Source organism: Plecotus auritus (genome assembly GCF_963455305.1).
Source record: "Plecotus auritus genome assembly, chromosome: 9".
Lineage (NCBI taxonomy): Eukaryota > Metazoa > Chordata > Mammalia > Chiroptera > Vespertilionidae > Plecotus > Plecotus auritus.
In genome coordinates, this window is record NC_137783.1 from 57,161,292 (window position 1) to 57,181,005 (window position 19,714).

Consider the following 19,714-nt stretch of genomic DNA (forward strand, 5'->3'; position numbering starts at 1 on the left):
AGATTTCATTTTTTTATGGCAGAGTAACATTCTATTGTATATATGTACCACAGCTCTTTTATCCACTCATCTGCTATTGCAATTTTTAAAAAGTCCCCACCCCAGGATATGTTTTTATTGATTTTAGAAAGAGAGGAAGGGAGAGAGAGAGAGAGAGAGAGAGAGAGAGAGAGAGAAACATTCATGGGTTGCCTCCCTGTACACTCCCTGACTGGGGATCAAACCCGCAACCAAGTTATGTGCCTGACTGGGAATCCAGTCTGCAACCTTTTGATATACAAGGTGATGCTCCAATCAACTCATCCACCTGACCAGGGCTATCCACTCATCTATTGATGGGCACTTTGGTTGTTCTGTATCTTGGCTACTGTAAACAACACTGCAGTGAACATGGGAGGCATATATTCTTTCAAATTAGTGTTTTGGATTTCTTTGGATATATTCCCAGAAGTGTAACTGCTGTGTCATAAGGTAGTTCCATTTTAACATTTTTGAGGAATCTCCATACTGTTTTCTATAGTGGTTGTACCAATCTGCATTTCTACCAATAGTGCACGAGGTTCCCTTTTCTCCACATCCTCACCAACACTTGTTATTTGTTGATTTATTGATGATAGCCATTCTGACAGGACTGAGGTGACATCTCACTGTGATTTTAATTTGTATTTCTCTGATGATTAGTGACATTAAGCATCTTTTCATATGCCTATTGACCATCTGTATGCCCTGTTTGAGAAGTGTCTATTCAGGTCCTTTGTCCATTTCTTAATTGGATTGTTAGTTATTTTGGAATTGAATTTTATAAGTTCTTTATAAATGTTGGACATTAACCCCTTATCAGATGTATTGGCAACTATGTTCTCCCATTTAGCGGGTTGTCTTTTTATTTTGTTGATGGTTTCCTTTGATGTGCAAAACCTTTTTGGTTTGATATAGTTACATTTGTTTATTTTTTCTTTTGTTTCCTTTGTCCAAGGAGATATATAAAAAATATATTGCTAGAGAAATATCAGAGAGCTTACTGCCTATGTATTTGTAGGAGTTTTCTGATTTTGAGTCTTAAATTTAAGTCTTTAATCCATTTTGAATTTATTTTTTGTGTGTGATATAAGAAGGTAGTCTATTTTTTTTTGCATGCATCTGTCCTATTTTCCCAACACCCTTTATTGAATAAAGTGTCTTTACTCCATTGTATATTCTTATATCCTTTTTCAAATACTAATTGACCATATAGGCATGGGTTACTTCTGGGCTTTCTATTCTGTTCCATTGATATATGGGTCCTCTTTTTAATGCCAGTGCCATCCTGTTTTGATCACTATGATGGCTTAGTATAGTTTGATGTCAGGTTTGATCCCCCCCATAGGATGTAAGCTCAGTGAGTTAAGTGAATGGAAGAGTGGGTGCATTTATGAATCAATAGGCACTTCTCTTATGCTGTTATACAACTAAAATCTAAATCACTCTCTTTTCATGTCTACGTTCTGTTAGAATGTGATGGAGAGAGACCATATCCAGGTTAACAGAGAAGAATCACCTCAGCCAATGATACCAAAAAAATAAGGTGGGGAGATAGGGAGAGGGGAAAGGGTGGTGGTGGAAAGGGAGTTGCATTTCAGAGTGATTAGGGAAATTCTCTCAAAGGACAGGAGAGGTAAGATGACAAGGGTCCAGTCAGTACAGACCTGGGGCAGAACCTTCTGGGTAGAGAGAACTGAAAAAGCAAAAACCCTGAGGCATGCTGATCTTGGGGTGCTCAAGGAACAAGAGGAAGGCAGCGTGGCTAGACCTTAGCGGCTGGGGCAAATGATGTGAGTGGCCAGGGAGGGGCTGCCTCAGTGCAGAGACCATGGGGCTCACTCTACCTGGAGGCCCTGCTCCTCAAAGAGCCTGTGGTGATGGAGTTGGGTCTTGAGGCATTCAAAACTGCATTTGAGTCAAATGGATTTACAATGATGTGAGGATCATGAGAGGCTCAGGTTGGAGCCAAGGAGAGATAATAGTAGGTTATTTTATTTTTAATAGTAACACAAATTGCTAATGTTTACTTACTCCAGGCACAGTGCTGCATGCTGATATCATTCAAACCTTCTGATCTCTTTATTATATTAGGTGGGTGATCTTTTTATCCTTTTTTACAGAAGAGTAAAGGGAAGTTGTGATCAGTTTTGGGGCTTTCTGACTTTGGGTACCCCTCGGAGGCATGTAGGTGAAGATATATAAAGAAACCATTGGAATCACACTTGGTTCATATCAGGCAGTCAGTAAATAAGTGTTGAATGAAATAGGGGTGAGATATAACGTGGGGAGTAAACGCTCCCTGGGTAGTACTGAACTTGAGAGGGTGGATGAATGTGTATTTTTAGCTTTGTGGGCACTGAGATGAGGTTGCTGAAGCCAATCAAAAGCTGCTTTACTTTCCAAACTGTTTACGACATTGTGGTGGCTGTGTGTCTTTTCTGGTCAGTGAGTCTCTGTTGTGCCTTTATGAACAGAGCCCACCTCACATCAAAGAAGTGACAGTTACCGGGGTGATCACTTTGTAAGGTATAAATGTCTAATCACTTTTGCTTCACACCCAAAATGAATATGATATTGTATGTCAACTGTAAGTGAAAAAAAGTGACAGAGCCAATGCATGGCCAGGTGACCCAGACTCTGACACCAGGTACACCTGTCTGAGCTTTGAGGTGGAAGCTGGCCCACATAGCATCTATTTGGAAGATGTCTCCATAGGGTCTGGGAGTGGTGACCTGGGGACAGGGACAGCAGTTTCAGGCAGGGTCCATAACCAGATATAGGTCCTGGTGGTGTGTGCTGCATATATGATCCCTGTGATGTCCCGTGGTCTGTTCAAATTCTCTCATTTTGGCTTAATTTTGTTTGCATTTGCTTTCTTAAAACATTGCCTAGTTCACTTACTTAATCACATTTATTGTGTAAAGTCGAATGTGGTGCTGTCTTATAATTAATCTCTACTGTGCCTGTGTTTATAGACCTTTTCTTATTTCTAATCTTCTTGTGCTTGAAATCTTTTTTCTTGGCTGAGTTATTTAAAAAAATAATCAGCTGTTCATTTTACTTATCCATCAAGTGATTTCCCCATTTATTGCTTAAATTTCTGGGTTTACATTTTTAATATTTATTGTGGTTTATTTTATTATTATTTCCAGCTTCTTTTTGTTTAATGCTTAATTCATTTATTTCATTATTTTTACTTCTAAAAAAAGGCAGTAAATTCTGTGAATTTTCCTCCAGGTATTACCTTGACCAAACTCCATAGGTTTCTGTATGGGGTACCCTCATTGTAATTTTTATTTCCATTTGAGTGTCCAGTTGCTTAGGATTGTTGGCTCTTCTTTTGTTATTTGTTGGGAGATGGTAACACACACATGCATACACACATGCATACACACTGCAAGTGCATATATTTACATATCCGGTCTGGTAGCTGGCTGTGTTAGCTAAGTCCTGGAGCCCTTTGAATGCAAGCTCATCAGTGGCCTTATCCATTTAATTCTCAGCTCTGCCCCACACACCTAACAGGATCTGATTTATACACAAATTAAGTAAACATGTGTTAAATGAATTTTTAAAATCTTATATCCTTAGTTTTATTTCTATATGAGGTATCATTTTCAAACTTGTCCTAAACTCTTCTCCTTTAATCATGTATTTTTGTTAAATGTGTCTTTATTTAAATGTCCTTAATAAGGTATTCTTGAAGCTTAAGGGTACCTAAAGATTTGTGATGTTATATATTGGCATTCATTTTAAGAATACTTATTAAATGCTTATCATGTACTAAGCACTGTGCTAAGCACTAGAAATACAAAGGCAAATAAAAAACACAAATTTTCTGCATTTTGTGATTCATATATTTATATTTATGAAAAGAAATAATAAAGTAAATATGTATTAATTTAGAAGAATTCTGAGAGTTACAATGAATAAAGCAAATGAGACCTTGTTAAAGATATCAGAGAGATGGCTATTAATGGGATGGGCAGGGGGTCCTCCCTTGGGAGGGGGCGTTGATGAAGATCAAACAACAGGGAGAGTCAGTTCTACAAAAAGCTGGGGGACCATCCTCCAGGCCGAGGGGACACCACTTGCTGTCACCTGGATCTCTGCACTAGCAATATCAATGTTTTCTTTTTGTCAGTGCTTACATGATACACGTTTACCCAAACAATTATATAATCCATACAATTATTAGTATTTTAACATAATTTTTATTGATCTTATAAACAAAATAATCTTAGATTCTCTCACTGTCTCCCTACCCCAATCTGTATATTCCTTATTTGTAGTACAGAATTTAGTCCTTTCCCATTTGTAACAATGTGTGATATTTTGGTTTTGTTCTGACCTTTTCTGGATGTTTTCAGGTACTATCCTCTCATTTTCAACACTGCTTGGCCTTCCTACTGAGTTTTCTACCAGGGCGTTACTTATTTTTTGTCCACTGTCAGCTCTGATAGGAAACAGCCTACTTTCTGTGTTAATCCATTGGTTACCTTTGAACCCCTCTGGGGACACTAACTGAATTATCCCCCTTCGCAACTATATAAAAATTGTATATAGTTAAGGTGTACAACATGGTGTTTAAATATACATACACATTGTGAAATGTTCACCACAATCAAGATAATTTAACACACCTATCCCTTCACTCAGTTACCATTTTATTTTTTTTTTGTGTGAGTGAGAACAATTAAGATCTACTCTCATCAAATTTCTGGTATACAACACAGGGTTACTAACCATAGTCACCATGCTGTGCATTAGATTCCCAGAACTTGTCCATCCTGCATAACTGAAACTTGGCACACTTTGAGCAACACTTTTCCAAGTTCTGTTTCCAGCAGTATCTGTTTCTTCAAGTGCAGTGGTCCACTTGTGTGTCTCCTTAGGCAGGTGGCTTTCCTCAAATTGGGGCAACCATTCAGCATTCACACTTAGAAAGGAAGTTCTAGATGGGAGATACTGATAGTAGTTGCACATTAGTGCCCCGGTTGTGACGTTTCCCCTGCCCCACTTTCTAGCCTGGCCTTACCTGAGGGTTCTTCCATCCCTGGTGGGAGGGTGATGTGCAGGTGAGCTGGGGACCCCTTCCCATTGGGCTGAAGATGAGTGCATTAGGAGATGTTAATACTATCTCAGGTAGACAGTTCTTTTTCTCCCCCCCCCCCCCCCCCCCCCGCTGTATCCATGAAGGCAGGGGGATGTTCCCAGAGTAGTTCAGGCAACTCTGCTTGGCCCAGTGCCTAATGGTACCTCCCTCATGGTACTTCCCCTTGACCCAGAGTCAAAATTCCTTGCAGTTTCTGGTCCTCTGATGGAATCTCTTCTGTTTGATGCTTTTAAACATTTGCATTATTTTTACAGTTTTTCAGTTATTTCAATGTGATCTGAGAGGGGAAGAGATTAATATGTGACCCATTTTGACGTTAGGGTTAGAAATCTGTGTGTAGGTAGACTTTATTGGGTGATTCTGTTTTACACTTTTTCCCTTTCCACTTTGCTGGCCATAACAGAGGGCTAAGGCAAAGATTCTTGAGTTAGAATTTAAACAGTAAAGCGTAAAGAATGTAGATTTAAGAGTTTGCTGGGTTTTAACTGTCACATGGGGCATTTTGGGATTCCTACTTAAACAAAACTCATGAAAAGTTCTCTCCCTCTTCAACAACACCCCCCCCCCCCAACACACACACACACACACACACTGGCATACAGGGATAAACAGTGATGGAAAAAAGAAAAGAAAAAAAAGAGAAAAAGTTCTCTCTTTTCTAAGTGTGGCACCAAGTCAATCCTGCTGACTCACAGTGGAGTCTCCTGTGGGCCAGTGTTTAACCAGGGGCTTGGGGGGCTGAAGGAAGTGGTGGGGGACAGTTGCTTATAGGCACATGAGAATAGAGCTAATGCAGCTCTGCGGAAATATAGCAGAGGAAGGAGCGAATTGGGATGTTATGAAGGTGTCAGCATGTGTGACAAATGACATGAGGCAAGGAAGTGCAAGGCTTATTTGAGGAAAACAGAGTCTTACGTGACTGGAGCAGACAGAGTTGTTGTGGGATGTTGTTAAGCAAGCTGAGTGAGTAGATCTAGGTGTTTAAGAGCCTTACTTGCTGAAATAGTTGGATTGACTTGAACAGGCAATGGAGAATCACATAAGCTTTTAGGAAGGAAATGGCATGATTGGACAGTTGTATTAGGTGCCAGTGTGTGTCATGGAGAATAGACACTAGCTATTTGGGACAAGTGTACAAATGTACCTCGGGAGCAAGGACAGTGCTGAGGCCTGCACTGCTCAAACAAGTTGACTGACAGGAAGGATCCTGTGAGTTGTCAGAGGTCTCAGAGCTGGGCTTAGGTTGACAGACGACTGCAGGACAAGATGGGCTGTGTCATGGATGAGCCAGGTCAGGATCCCAGCAAAAGGAGCCCACTTGTGCAGGTGTGATGTGTGCTGAATGAGGGGAGAGGCCAGGATGAAGAACTGCATGGGGGAGCGAGGGACACTGCTGGGAGGGTGGTCAGTGCGGGGAGCATCACAGCTCTGGTGCTGCAGTGATTCAGGGCCCAGCTAATGGCAATGGCTAACTTCTCTGCCTTGGGTCACAGTTGGAATTGACCAGAAGGATCACACTTAAAGGAAAAACCTGTGAATTGAGAAGAAGGGTCACACTTAAGGGAAAGAATATGAATTGAGTATGGGGTATGTGGAATTTGTGGTGCCTGTGGCATACCCATGAGGAATGTTCAGTAGACAAGTGGGAGCATTCAGTTCAGCACTGGAAATGGGGCTCTGGAGAAGTCAGGAATTGGGTCATTGTCTGCGACATGGTTATGGCAGTGGAGGAATCAGTAAGATCGCTCAGACTGAAACAAAGAAAGCAAGTGACGGAAAATCCCGGTCAAGGAGAGTACAGCAAAGGTGTACTGCGTCCTTGAAGTATTTCTTTACCTAAAAAGGGCATTTTATTTCAGGTGCAAAGAGAATTCCAGCATTTTATTATTATTAGTGTTTAGAACAAATGACTCAGAGGAATTTGGCCCAGCATGAGAGTTGCCAAATGGGCCAGCCTTGTTGCCTGCCTTTTTGAATCACCCATGGTGCATTTGGGTCGTTCACTTTATGCGTTTCTTCCTTTCTGGATGAGATCTACTTTCTAAGGGAAAACAATCCAGTTATCAGGTTTTCAGTTTTATGTATCAACGATCTATTACTTTCTTTCTCTAATCTTTCCCCCACAGCCCAGGTTTTTATTACCTGGAACTAAACACAACCTACAGGACACCAGAGCTCAAGTTAGAGAAAATCATCTCTGATTTCAGTGGGAGGGGGCGGAGCAAGCAGTTCACCTATTTGCCTGGAAGGACATGTGTCCTAACCAGCAATTTGACTTTGTATTCACTTTTGACTAGGTGTATTGGCCTTATGTTTCTTATTACCCTGTAAAACTCTTTACCATGTTGAAAATTGAGGAACACATTTCTTCTCCTTGGCTCCATGCATCTGAAAACCATGCGTGACTAAGTGTACAGTGCCAGTGGAAAATGGCTTTTCTGGAATATCAGCTTTGGCCCTCAGAGATTAAGAGTACTCCATGTGGTGAGCAATAAATCTGGACTATGCTGTGTTTAATTAAGATAATTTTCCTACTTAGCTCCAGATGTGGAGATGAGATTCAATTTTATTGTGCCTAAAAGAACACATCCTTCCAAATATGCATGTCACCGATGTGGAATGTGACCACAGTTTTGCCTGTGATGAGCCTCCGTCTCCTAGAAGGAGAAGAACTTTGGCAGGAACAACTTCTAGCCCTGTCTACTGCTTCTGTGGAGTTTGCCACTAAATGGGATGACTTGGGAGGTGGGGAGTCCCACTGCTTAGGTGCCAGATGGCAAAGGAAGAGGGAGAAAGGCAAGGAGTTGAGATGGTAAAGGGAGAGATGCTGGGTGGCGTTTCTTGCTAGGTACAGCATCAATAAATAAAGACTTTGACCACACAGGAAAACCAAATTTTTGTTCTCCTGTTCTATTTTTGCAAATTAATTGACAAATGTTAAGAGAATCATCTGATATCTCTTTACCAGTCCCTGAAAATACTTGGAAAAGAGCAATATCATTGCAAAATGAATATTGGGAATCCTAGGATAAAAGAGAGCTGATAGCCTTGTCATTCATTTCTGAATTTCCTCCATAGGTTTCTTGTAATGAGGTAGCCCAATCTGTGCTTGACCACATCCCAAAAAGGTAAATACATCCTGTCACAGGGAAGCCCATCCTCCCTTTGAAGAATTCAGGTGATTGAAAGTGTCTTAATTATATTATTGTGACAAATTCCTTTTCTCTGAGTCTTTCTCCATTTTGTTTTATTGTTTCTAATTTTATTTATTTTACAGAGCCTGCCTTAGGTTCATTTGTACAAATAGCACAAGAGGACACTAGCTCTATGTTGACAGCAGTCCAGTGGTCACACCCGTCCTGTCCTCACATCCGCAGACAGAGGTCTCTACTTTGGAGCCTTGGTGGGGGCCTGAGCACCTTTGGGAGCCTGAGCCTGAGCTGGAGCTGCAGCATAGACTGGGGCTTGGTTTGAGCCCTGGCCTTGGACTTTGGCTGGTGGAGCCTGAGACCCTTGGTGATGTGGGCATGAGCACGTTTCCCAGGCTTGGGGAGGAGGGCAATGTAGGTAAGCGGACTAAACTTGCAGCTGCCGCTCTTTAGGATCTTGGGCTTGACTTCCTTGGGCTTAAGGAGAGCCTTGATAGCCTTGGCTCGTGCATTCATGACCTTGGCATGGTTGACCTGTATCTTCTTCAGGCCCTTGTTGTTATGCTTCTTGGCAAAGTGCATGTTTCTCAGGAACTTGGAGTCTACCCCCTTAGGAGATTCATATCTTTGTGATTGGGGTTTCTTGATGCCATTTCTGTGGTTCCTGGACTTGGCCATATGTGCACAGAAGCCCACAGCTCCCAAAGCACCCAGGACCAGACTTTTAGTTCATTATTTTACAGGAACACAAAATAACAGAGTGTCCCTTATTAAGGCCAACTATCTCTTAGGCTCCAGGCATCCAAAGGGATAAATACACATCCTTGTCTTCAAGAAGATTATAATTGAGTGGACAAAGGGAGAAAACCACAAATTCCCCAAGGTTAGGGTCGCATCTTATTCATCTGTAGTTTTAGTGAGTGGTAGAACAGCTGGCACAAAGTAGGCACTCAGATATTTTTGATCAAAAGAATAATTACATTGCTTTTCTCTGATTATGTCCCATGCCAAACTCTGGGACTTTCTGGTCACCTTGGGTGATGACTAGAATTCTAGCTCTGACTTCTTGCTCTCTCTCGTCTGACTCACAACATCCAAGTTTTGTAAGGTATTAGCACTCCATCCTGATTGGTCAAGTCTGCACATGTATCTGTGTAGTGTCTGCCTGAGGTCCTCATTCTCCATAGCCTGATTCCAGTGAGCCTGGCCTAGACAGAGACTCTAGGGAGCATTTGAAATCTTGAGCGTCTTTGCAAGACATCTCCCCAACTTTGGAGTTAGCACTTTTGGATGTTCACACCACTAGGGGAAATGGGAAGTAATTTTTGCTGAGCTCAGTCTAGCCAGAGAGATAACATAGATATGCAAAGAACCCAAGACAATTGTGGTTACAGAGAAGGGATGCAAATTGGCCCTGGAGTTAAAGAAAGAGTAAGGTGCAGTATTAGTGCTCTGTCCCAGAGTCTGACAAGGCCAGAAGCAGTACACACCTAGAAAGGGAATTGGTAAAACCACTGGCACATTGCTCTCTAGGCAACCTGTGTCAGAGACTCATTATTGTGTCAGGGAATGCTCAAGCTTTCCCTGGAGGATTCATTCACTCATTCATACAGTTGCTAACAGGAAGTCAACTATGCGCACTGTTATAGATGAGGAGCTGCCTCAGTGCCTAAGACAGTCCACATCCCTGCTTTCTAAGGGGGTGGGATTGAGAATAAACAAATAAAATACCTGTAGTTAGGCCTTAGAGATGTTAACATAAGAAAGCATTCAAACATGTAAAGAATTTTTGTGAGTTTATTTGAGCCAAACTGTTGACAATTGCTGAGAAGCAGAAACTCAACATATTGGGATAATGCTCTGGAGAATGGTGTTTTGTTTTGTTTTTTAAACCTGTTTTTATAAATTATCATCAAAGGAGGAGATGTAAGTGGGTTACATGAAATCCATTGGTGACAGCTTAGGGAGGTGAGAGAAAGCAAAGTAGGGAAACCTCTGGGATTGGATAAAAAGTAAAATGATAGCCCGACCAGTGTGGTTTTGTGGTTGAGTGTTGACCTATGAACCAGGAGGTCACGGTTTGATTCCGGGTTAGGGCATATGCCCGGATTGTGGGCTCAATACCTAATGTGCGGTGGTATACAATAGGCAGCCAGTCAATGATTCTCTCTCATCATTGATGTTTCTATCTCTCTCTTCCTCTGAAATAAATAAAAATATATTAAGAAAAGTAAAATGAAAGACACACGCTTCTTTTATATAGGTGGGCATAGGATAGTTAACAGTCAACAACACCATAACAGTAACAATGAGGGAATTTGTGGTCTGTGCCTTGGTGCCATTTGTTGTACTCTGAGAGATCCAGAAAAAGGGAAGTTACAAGTTACCCTGACATTCCATAGATATATTATCTTAGATGCAAAAAGACAATAGGTTCAGCAAAGATCGAAGTTGATCTTTGACTGGAAAGATACCAGCCTAGTACTTGACTACCCACTATAAACTGCTTTTTAATGAAAAGGTTTTAATTTCAGACCATCCTTTGTGGTTATTTTAGGTCTATGAGTTTGCAAGGCTGCTGGGCAGGCCTTTCCTGAGTTAGTCAGGTTAACATGCGTCCCCTTTTTGTCCACAGAGACCATAAACAAGGCTGATATAGAGTAGGCAAGACAGGGCTGGTGGGGAAAGCCTCACAAACAGGTGCCATTTGAGTTGGGACTGAATGATAGCAGGGGAACAGGTGTAGTCTGGGGTCATATAAGCAGGTTGATGAGCTGGATGTGATGCTAGACTCCAAGAAAAAGTGCACCTGGGAGAAGAGGAAAAACAGCAGCCTCTAGACCTTCCCCTTTTCCCATTATTTAAGGAATTCAATGGCATTGGATGGTTAGCATCTAGTTAGAAAGATCAGAGTTAACAAATAAAAGTATAGGACACCCAGCCCTGCCAGTGTGGCTCAGTGGTTGAGTGTCAACCCATGAACCAGGAGGTCATGGTTCGATTCCCTGTCAGGGCACATGCCTGGGTTTTGGGCTCGATCCCCAGTAGAAAGCAGCCAATCCATGATTCTCTTATCACGGATGTTTCTATTTCCCTCTCCCTCTCCCTTCCTTTCTTTGAAGTCAATAAAAAAAATATTAAAAAAAAAACACAGGACACCCAATTAAATTAGAATTTCAGAGAAACAACGAATTTTTTTTGGTATAAATATGTCTTAAAGAAAAGTAAAGATTAAAATTCTCTGTTGTGGAAGCAAATACAAAAATGGATAGAAGAAAGGAAGGAGAGAAACAGGCACCATCTCTCACTAGGGACTAACCTCAAGAGGGTTGACCTCCCCTCAGCTTTGCAGAGACTAGTCAATCCCATGGTTAGTGATGGACCCATGCCAAGGTGCAGAGGAGGATGGGTGAGAGAGAATGTGGGTGGCCAAGCTGGTTCTTCCCCCTTCCAGGACCCACTATAGAAATGAATGATAGGGGATCCCAATCCTTCTCCTGGAACCAGCATGGCAGGGGCAGTGGATCAGTGGATTAGAACAGCTGTTCAGAGCCATCATAACTACTGCATAGTGCTTTGGGGCCAACTGAGCCGTTACCTGCTGGGGAGCCTGGTACACGTTGCTGAAGATAGCAGTCCCTCATCTGTCTAAGTCCGGTAAGAGAAGACTTTAGCCCTTAGGGATGTTGTAAGAATTAAATGAATTAATGCAGGGACACGCAACGGTAAAATTGCAGGCCCACAGTAACTACTTTAGAAAAAAAGAATTCTAAGAAAATAGAATATCTGTTTGCTTCTAGATCACATTGTACTGCAGATGACAAGACCAGACAGCAAGTTTGAGGTGGAGCCCTGGTTATCAAAATGGCCTCCCAGACCACAAAGCTGAGTTATCTCAATTACAGCAGCAAATTCCTGTCGTGGTAATGAATCACAGGGTGAATGCACTCAGATGCAGGCTCTGGGCTGTGCTGCCCACCTAACGAAAAGCAGACACTGCCATAGCCTAATGATGCGACGCGTGTAGCAACCGGGCCCATAGCCTGGTTATACAGCACAGGCCATAATGAAATCCAGCTTCTTTGTAGAATATTTTCCCTAAATGATAAGGCTTTGCATATGGCTCTTGCCCCAAGTGTAGTAATTTCTTCCAAAGCAAACAGTATAAAGATTTTAACTGAGGCTGGAAAACAAAAGCTTGTCTCAGTCTAAGAACGGCAAAGCCATCTGCGAGGAAAGCAGCTCTGTGATATAAAACACACAGAGCTGTGTTGCTCAAAATAATTTAATCATAAAATACCACTTCCTGGGTCTGAAGAGAAACATTTCTACTTGGCCACTGGCACTTTCTGGAGAAAGGCACTACATATCTGCAGTGTGGTCTTAGTGATGTTGAATTTCAAAGAGAAAGAAAGCAATGGATTTTGGCAAACAAACACCGAAGAGATCATCTTTTCAATTATTTACAGATGATTTTGAAAGTTTTTGTTAAAACAACTTTGACAAAACAGAAACATGGCCATCTGTTTGAAGGAAAAGAATCAGATTTTGCTGTTTGTATTTTATTTTGAACACATTTAATAAATGAGGACATTTCTGCTCCATAGGAGCAAAGCTCAAAAGTGGCCATGTGACAGGGAGTCAGCAGTCAGACCAAGCCGCACACAAGCACGTGTCCGTGTGATGAGGACCACATTCCGTGGGGAGAATCTGTGCGTAGGTCTTTAATAAACACTCATTCACACATATTTCCCCTGTCCAATATCTTTCAGAACCACTGTCTTGTTAGTTCTGGAAAATAGGTTCCAATATTGCTCCAGCCATTGGCTATAAGGTCGATCTTATCAATTGATGCTTTTTTTTTTTAGCTTTTATTTTAACACAAAGTAGTGCTCAGTGAACACACAGGGTTTTAACATGCCATATTCCCATGTTTGAAGAACACTTTATGCCATCCACATGATTGTCCTTTAGCCATTATGAACTTAAATTCAAATTTTTAGCTCTTTTAGACATAGATCCACACTCATATTAACAAAATCAGTTCTGTGCATTAATCAATAGTAACATATTTTTAAATGGGTCTCTGAATGGAATAAAAAACCCTTCAACATTGTATTTGGTATCTATTTACCTGAAGAAGGATAATCCATATGGGCAAAGGTAATCCTGCCCTTCTCCTCCCCTTCTCTTCCCTCCCTCCCCACTCTCTTCTTTCCATCAGCAGGCACACTCATACACCTGGACATTCTGTTAGACATACCTCATTTTCATGCTTTTGGAAAAAGTCCACACAATTTTGAGGATATTTTATATGATTTTCAGCTGATATTTTATAATATTTTCCCCTAATTATCAATTTCATAAAGCAATATGCATTTAGACCTCCAGTTAGTCCTTGTGTGTTCTGTATTCTGGCTGGTGCCTGGTTCAATAACTCACTCAGTGGACATGGACAGAGGATGATTTCTGCATCATAACTACTGCATAGTGCTTTGGAATTTTCAGAATGCTTTCACGTAGATCATCCTATTTTACCTGGTGACAGTTATGTGAGTTACTACTTGTCAATATACCCAGGAGGAAATGAGGAATAGAGAAATTGCATATCCAACAGCCCTGCCTCTGATGCCATTCTTCTGGCTGTCACAATGAACAGTGGTCTTCAGCCCAGGCTGCCCAGCAGAATCACCTGGAGTATTCAAACTCCCAATTCCCACACTGCCCTAATGATCATTCCCACCAGGTCTAATGATCAGAACTCCTGGGGCAGGGTGGGGATGGAAGGGGAGCATGAGGGGGGAGGGTGAAGACCAGGATCAGAAATTCCAATATGCAACCCAGGTTGAGACTCGACTCTCTAGATGAGTGGTTCCACACCTTTTTTTGGCCATGTCTCACCTAAGCATCTCTAAAATCCTGATGACTCTCTGTGACATATAATTCTTATTATTCAAAAAGTGAACTCCTGTTCATGTGGAGGAAGCCTAAAAGGCCATTAACTTGGTCTAAACAAGCTTCTAAAGAACATGGCATCCATGAAAGAGAAAAATAAATGAACGAAAGGACAGTTGAAGTACTGAGGAAGAAATCACTAAGAAATAGTTAAAAAATCATAATAATATGAAGAGATATGAAAAAATAGCAAATAAAGTTTCAAAACATATAATAGAGAACTGAAATGCATAAATATGTCACAATATATATTTATATACTAAATATGAGGCCCCTAGAACCATAAGAAATGCAAAAAATTCACTGTTAATAACTCATTCTTGAATTCCCCCCTTAAAAATCAAATTGCCCCCCCCTGTGGGCATGCTCCCCACATTAGGAACCACTGCTCTGGATCAAGTGCATCCTTTTCCCTGATTCCACTCTCTGAGTTGAATTGGAAATGTACCCTGAGGACTAGGACCCAGAACTCCATCTGAGATTTTATTGACAAAGTATTTTCTCTAACTGTCATCCACCATTTCTTTTTTGGTTTGCCTTTTATTTCAATGCCAGATTTTCTAGGCTCCATTCTAAGAAAGGAGGGTTGGGTAGGGGTAGCAGTCTCTCTTTCCATCATGAAAGTTAACATCAGTCTTTCCTCTCTGGGTGATGAATCAATGCCTCATATTTCTGGAAATATTACAGCATTCCATTCAGATTTTAATCTGGATAAGTCACAGTTTTCCTCAAAATTCACTGTTGAGATCAGCTCACAGACTCATTAGTTTTTGTTTACCACTGCTCTTCCTTAACCCACTTCCCACGTGTACCTTTGGCTCTATCAGGGGGGCAGCCCAGTCTGCTGCTCTGCCTGCGGAGCTCTCTCTCCAGGGGCCAGCAGCTCCAGGTCATCAGGCTGTGGTTCCCTTGAAGGTGTGGGGCTGGTCTTCTGGGCACTGTTGCGGGCCTTTCACTGCACTCAGAACTCCAGCACTTGGAGCCTGGGAGACTTGGGCAACTGCCTCCCACCTAGACTCACTCTCCTCGGGGAAAACGCAGGTGGAAGCAAACAGAGCAGTTGCCCCTCAACTCATGGGTTCTCAGCCATCTGTTAACCCCTGAGGTCAATACTGCAGCAACCTAAGGCTTAAGAAAACCAATCTTCTGTAAAACTCCAAGAATACATTTTAGGGAATCTGGCTCTACCTTCATGTTGTTAAAAATGATTAAAGAAGGCAATCTAGATGATATAAACCAACTTTATTTAACACTTCATGAAGTGAACAGTCTCCATTTGGAGAACTGCAAAATGGGGCTGAAGGCAAGAAAATTTTATAGCATAAAAATATAAATAACAAGGAAGATAAATGTAAGAACTATCTTATTGGCTGGGGCCATACCCCACCTTGTTTGGGGCGAGAAGGAATAATGAAATAAGTACAGAGCCCAGAGTTGGCTTGGTGTTGGGGGACTGGCTGACTGGTTAGTCTGTGTTTCTGGTCAACTGGAGCATTTATAGAGACACAAAAGTAATCTAAGTCTTGGTTTGCAGGATGGGCTCCATCTTGGGCCTAGAAATTTATTTCAACAATGTCCTGGCTCATACATGGGTACACTTTCCATTGCAAACTAGAACTCGGTATTGATCAATGGGCATGCTTTCTAGCTTTACAGATTAAGATTCTGAGACTCAAGAGTAATGTGACTGAAGAAAACCACTTGTATTACTTTCTTAGTTTTATGCACAAAATGGTGTCCAATGAATAAGTAGATTTTTAGTAGGTGACTTATACATATCAGCAAAAATAAATACTTGTCCTCTAGATCCGTAACATTTTCCAGTAGCTCTGGACTTCAGCATATGGGATAAAAAGAAAGCCAAGCCATGGGAGTGGGGTCAGCACTAAGATTCAAGCCTCTGGTCACTGCTGAAAGCTCTGAGTCATGCCCTGGTAGTGCCCGAGAAAACTGTCTGTACCTAACAGGCTCTTTCTGACATTTTCTCACCCAATGGACCCCCCTTTCATTTTATTTTGGTTTATTTTTTAGTTATTTATTTTTCACACCATGGAATACTATGCAGCTATAAAAAAGAAGGATCTCTTATCCTTTATGAACAGCATGAATGAACATGTAGAGCATTATGCTAAGCAAAATAAGCCAGTAAGAAAAGAGAAATATCACATGATCTTACTTAAATGTGGAACCCAATGAATAAAACAGATAAACAAAATAGGTCCAGAGGCATGGATGAATGGAACAGACTGACAGATTTCAGAGGAGAGCAGGGTGGGAAGGACAGGTGTAGAGGTGTTCTCTCTTTTCCGAATCAGCACGGAAAAGGAACAGGTCCGGTTCCTGAGTGGAGGAGCTGGGGATTAAGAAATAAAAGAAAGAAAGAGACCAGATAGAAAGATAGAAACAAAGCTGGGAGCCAGGTGGGACACCATCCTCTCTGATGGAGAGGCAGGGACCCTGGAGCCCATGCAGCACATTTATTTTATACCCCCAAATACCAGGAAGTATCACCAAAACTTAGGATCAAAGGAGCTTATTTGCATTCTTTTTTTTTTCCCCACTGAAGTTGATGTTTTATTTATTTATTTTTTTTAAAATAAATCTTTATTCAGATTATTACAATTGTTTCTCCTTTTTCCCCTCATAGCTCTCCTCCAACCGGTTCCCACCCCACCTTCTGCCCTTACCTCCCCCTGCCCTGTCCTCATCCATAGGTGTATGATTTTTGTCCAGTCTCTTCCAGAACCCCCACATACCCCTTTCCCCCTGAGAATTATCAGTCCACTCCCTTTCTATGCCCCTGATTCTATTATATTCACCAGATTATTCTGTTCCTCAGGTTTTTAATTCACTTGATTTTTAGGTTCACTAGTTGATAGATATGTATTTGTTGTTCATAATTTTTATCTTTACTTTTTTCTTCTTCCTCTTCTTTAAGAATACCTTTCAGCATTTCATATAATACTGGTTTGGTGGTGATGAACTCCTTTAGCTTTTTCTTATCTGTGAAGCTCTTTATCTGTCCTTCAATTCCGAATGATAGCTTTGCTGGGTAGAGTAATCTTAGTTGTAGGTTCTTGCTATTCATCACTTTGAAAATTTCTTGCCACTCCGTCGGGCCTGCATAGTTCCTGTTGAGAAATCAGCTGACAATCGTATGGGTGCTCCCTTGTAGGTAATTAACTGTTTTTCTCTTGCTGCTTTTAAGATTCTCTCTTTGTCTTTTGCTCTTGGCATTTTAATTATGATGTGTCTTGGTGTGGTCCTCTTTGGATTCCTTTTGTTTGGGGTTCTGTGCGCTTCCTGGACTTGTAAGTCTATTTCACTCACCAGGTAGGAGAAGTTTTCAGCATTATTTCTTCAAATAGGTTTTCAGTATCTTGCTCTCTCTCTTCTTCTGGCACCCCCATAATTCTGATGTTGGTACACTTGAAGTTGTCTCAGAGGCTTCTTACACTATCTTCAACTTTTTGGATTTTTTTTTTTTTTTGCTTTTTCAGTTGAGTGTTTTTTGCTTCTTTGTATTTCAATTCTTTGACTTGATTCTTGTGTTCCTCTAGTCTGTTGTTGGGTCTCTGTATAATATTTTTTATTTCAGTCAGTGTATGTTTAATTTCTAGTTGGTCCTTTTTCATATCTTCAAGGGTCTCATTATATTTATCGGCCTTTTCTAGGATATTCTTGAAAAGCCTTATAACCGTGGTTTTGAATTCTATATCCAGTCGTTTGTTTTCCTCCATTTCTTTTGTTTGTGATCTGTTTCTTTGACGCCACATTTTCACTGCTTCCATGAGTTGGTAGGGTAGCTTTGTGTGCTAGGTTTCCTATATGGCCCAGTGGGTCGGCCTTCCCAGTTAACCTGAGGTGGACACTCTTGGTGAACCTCTTTGTGGACTGTGTGTACAGCCTTGTTGTAGTTAAGTCTTGATTGCTGTTGGTATCACTGGGAGGAATTGACCTCCAGGCCAGTTGGCTGTAAGGATCAGCTGTGTCTACACTGGGAAAAGTTCGGTGCTGGAGCAGCCTTATAGGATTAGACTTGCCAAATTGAAATAGCCTCTGTGCTCAGTTTGGATGGGGTGGAGTCTCAGGGCGGAGCAGACAGTCTTGGCTTCCAGTCAGCCTTGCCCTTGCGCGCGTGCACCTGCAGACCTCTGTCTTCCCCGGCTCCCGAGTCTCCTCCCGAGAGTCCAGATTCCCCCCACAAGAGTGTGGGTCCCCAGGGGCTCGCCTGGAACTGGGGTTCAGTGCAGTCAGAACTGGGGCTCAGTGCAGTCAGGAGTTTCCGACTCCCTTCCACTAGGGAAAGGCTGTGGCAACCTCCGCAGCCTTTGTGTGCACTGGCATGCACGCGCCTTCAGACCTCTGCCTTCCCTGGCTCCCGAGTCTCTGCCCAAGAGCCCAGATTCCCCCAGTAAGAGCGTGGGTCCCCAGGGGCTCACCTGGAACTGGGGTTCAGTGCAGTCAGAACTGGGGTTCAGTGCAGTCAGGTGCTTCCGACTCCCTTCTGCTAGGGAAAGCCTGTGGCAACCTCCGCAGCCTTTGTGCACACTGGTGCGCGCGTCTCCAGACCCCTGCCCACCGGGGCTCCCCCGGGTCTCCCCTGGGTCTCCGAGTCTCCGGGTGCCTTTCTCTCTACCTGACAGTCCAGACGCCCCCTGTATAAGCTTGGGTCCACGGGGTTTCACCCGGGACTGGGGTTCAGTGCAGTCAGAACTGGGGTTCAGTGTGGTCGGGGGCTTCCTTCCTCCTCCCACCAGAGAAAGTCAGCCAGGCTCTCAGCCACCCTTCCTCTCTACGTGCACAAAGACCCTTTGCTGTACCTCCAATTCTCTGTGAGCTTTTCTCTTTCCTTCTAGTTGTAGAATTTTCACTCAGCCAGCTTTCCTATGGTTCTGGATGGTGTCCGTTCTGTCTTTTAGTTGTAGTTTTGAAATTGTTGTGCGAGGCAGCAGTTTAGGTGCTTACCTATGCCGCCATCTTGGTTTCTCCTCTTTATTTGCATTCTTGAGTAGGCCCTAGTATTCCTGGTGCTTGCCTGGATTACATATCAAAGCCCGCTCCCTGGCACCTGGACGAAGGTAAAAAGTCAGTACTGATAACGCCCCCCACCTTCTTGGGGAGGGCGTAACCGAGATGCGGCTCTGCCAGTCACCTCGGGCTCAGCTGACAACAATTTAAAGAAATGCCTATGTGCCTTCCCAGGCAGCCCTCTACAGACAGGAAGAGATTAATCCAAGAACATATATGCATATATGCATAGCCCATGGACACAGAAAATAATGTGGTGAAGGCCTGGAGTGGCATGGAGGCTGGGTGGAGGGAAGCAAATGGGGTGGGGAGGGGGAATGGAGGACATCATAATACTGTCAATAAATGTACAACAGCTTTTTTATCCACTCATCTATTGATGGGCACTTGGGCTGTTTCCAAATCTTAGCTATTGTAAATAATGCTGTTGTGAATATAGGGG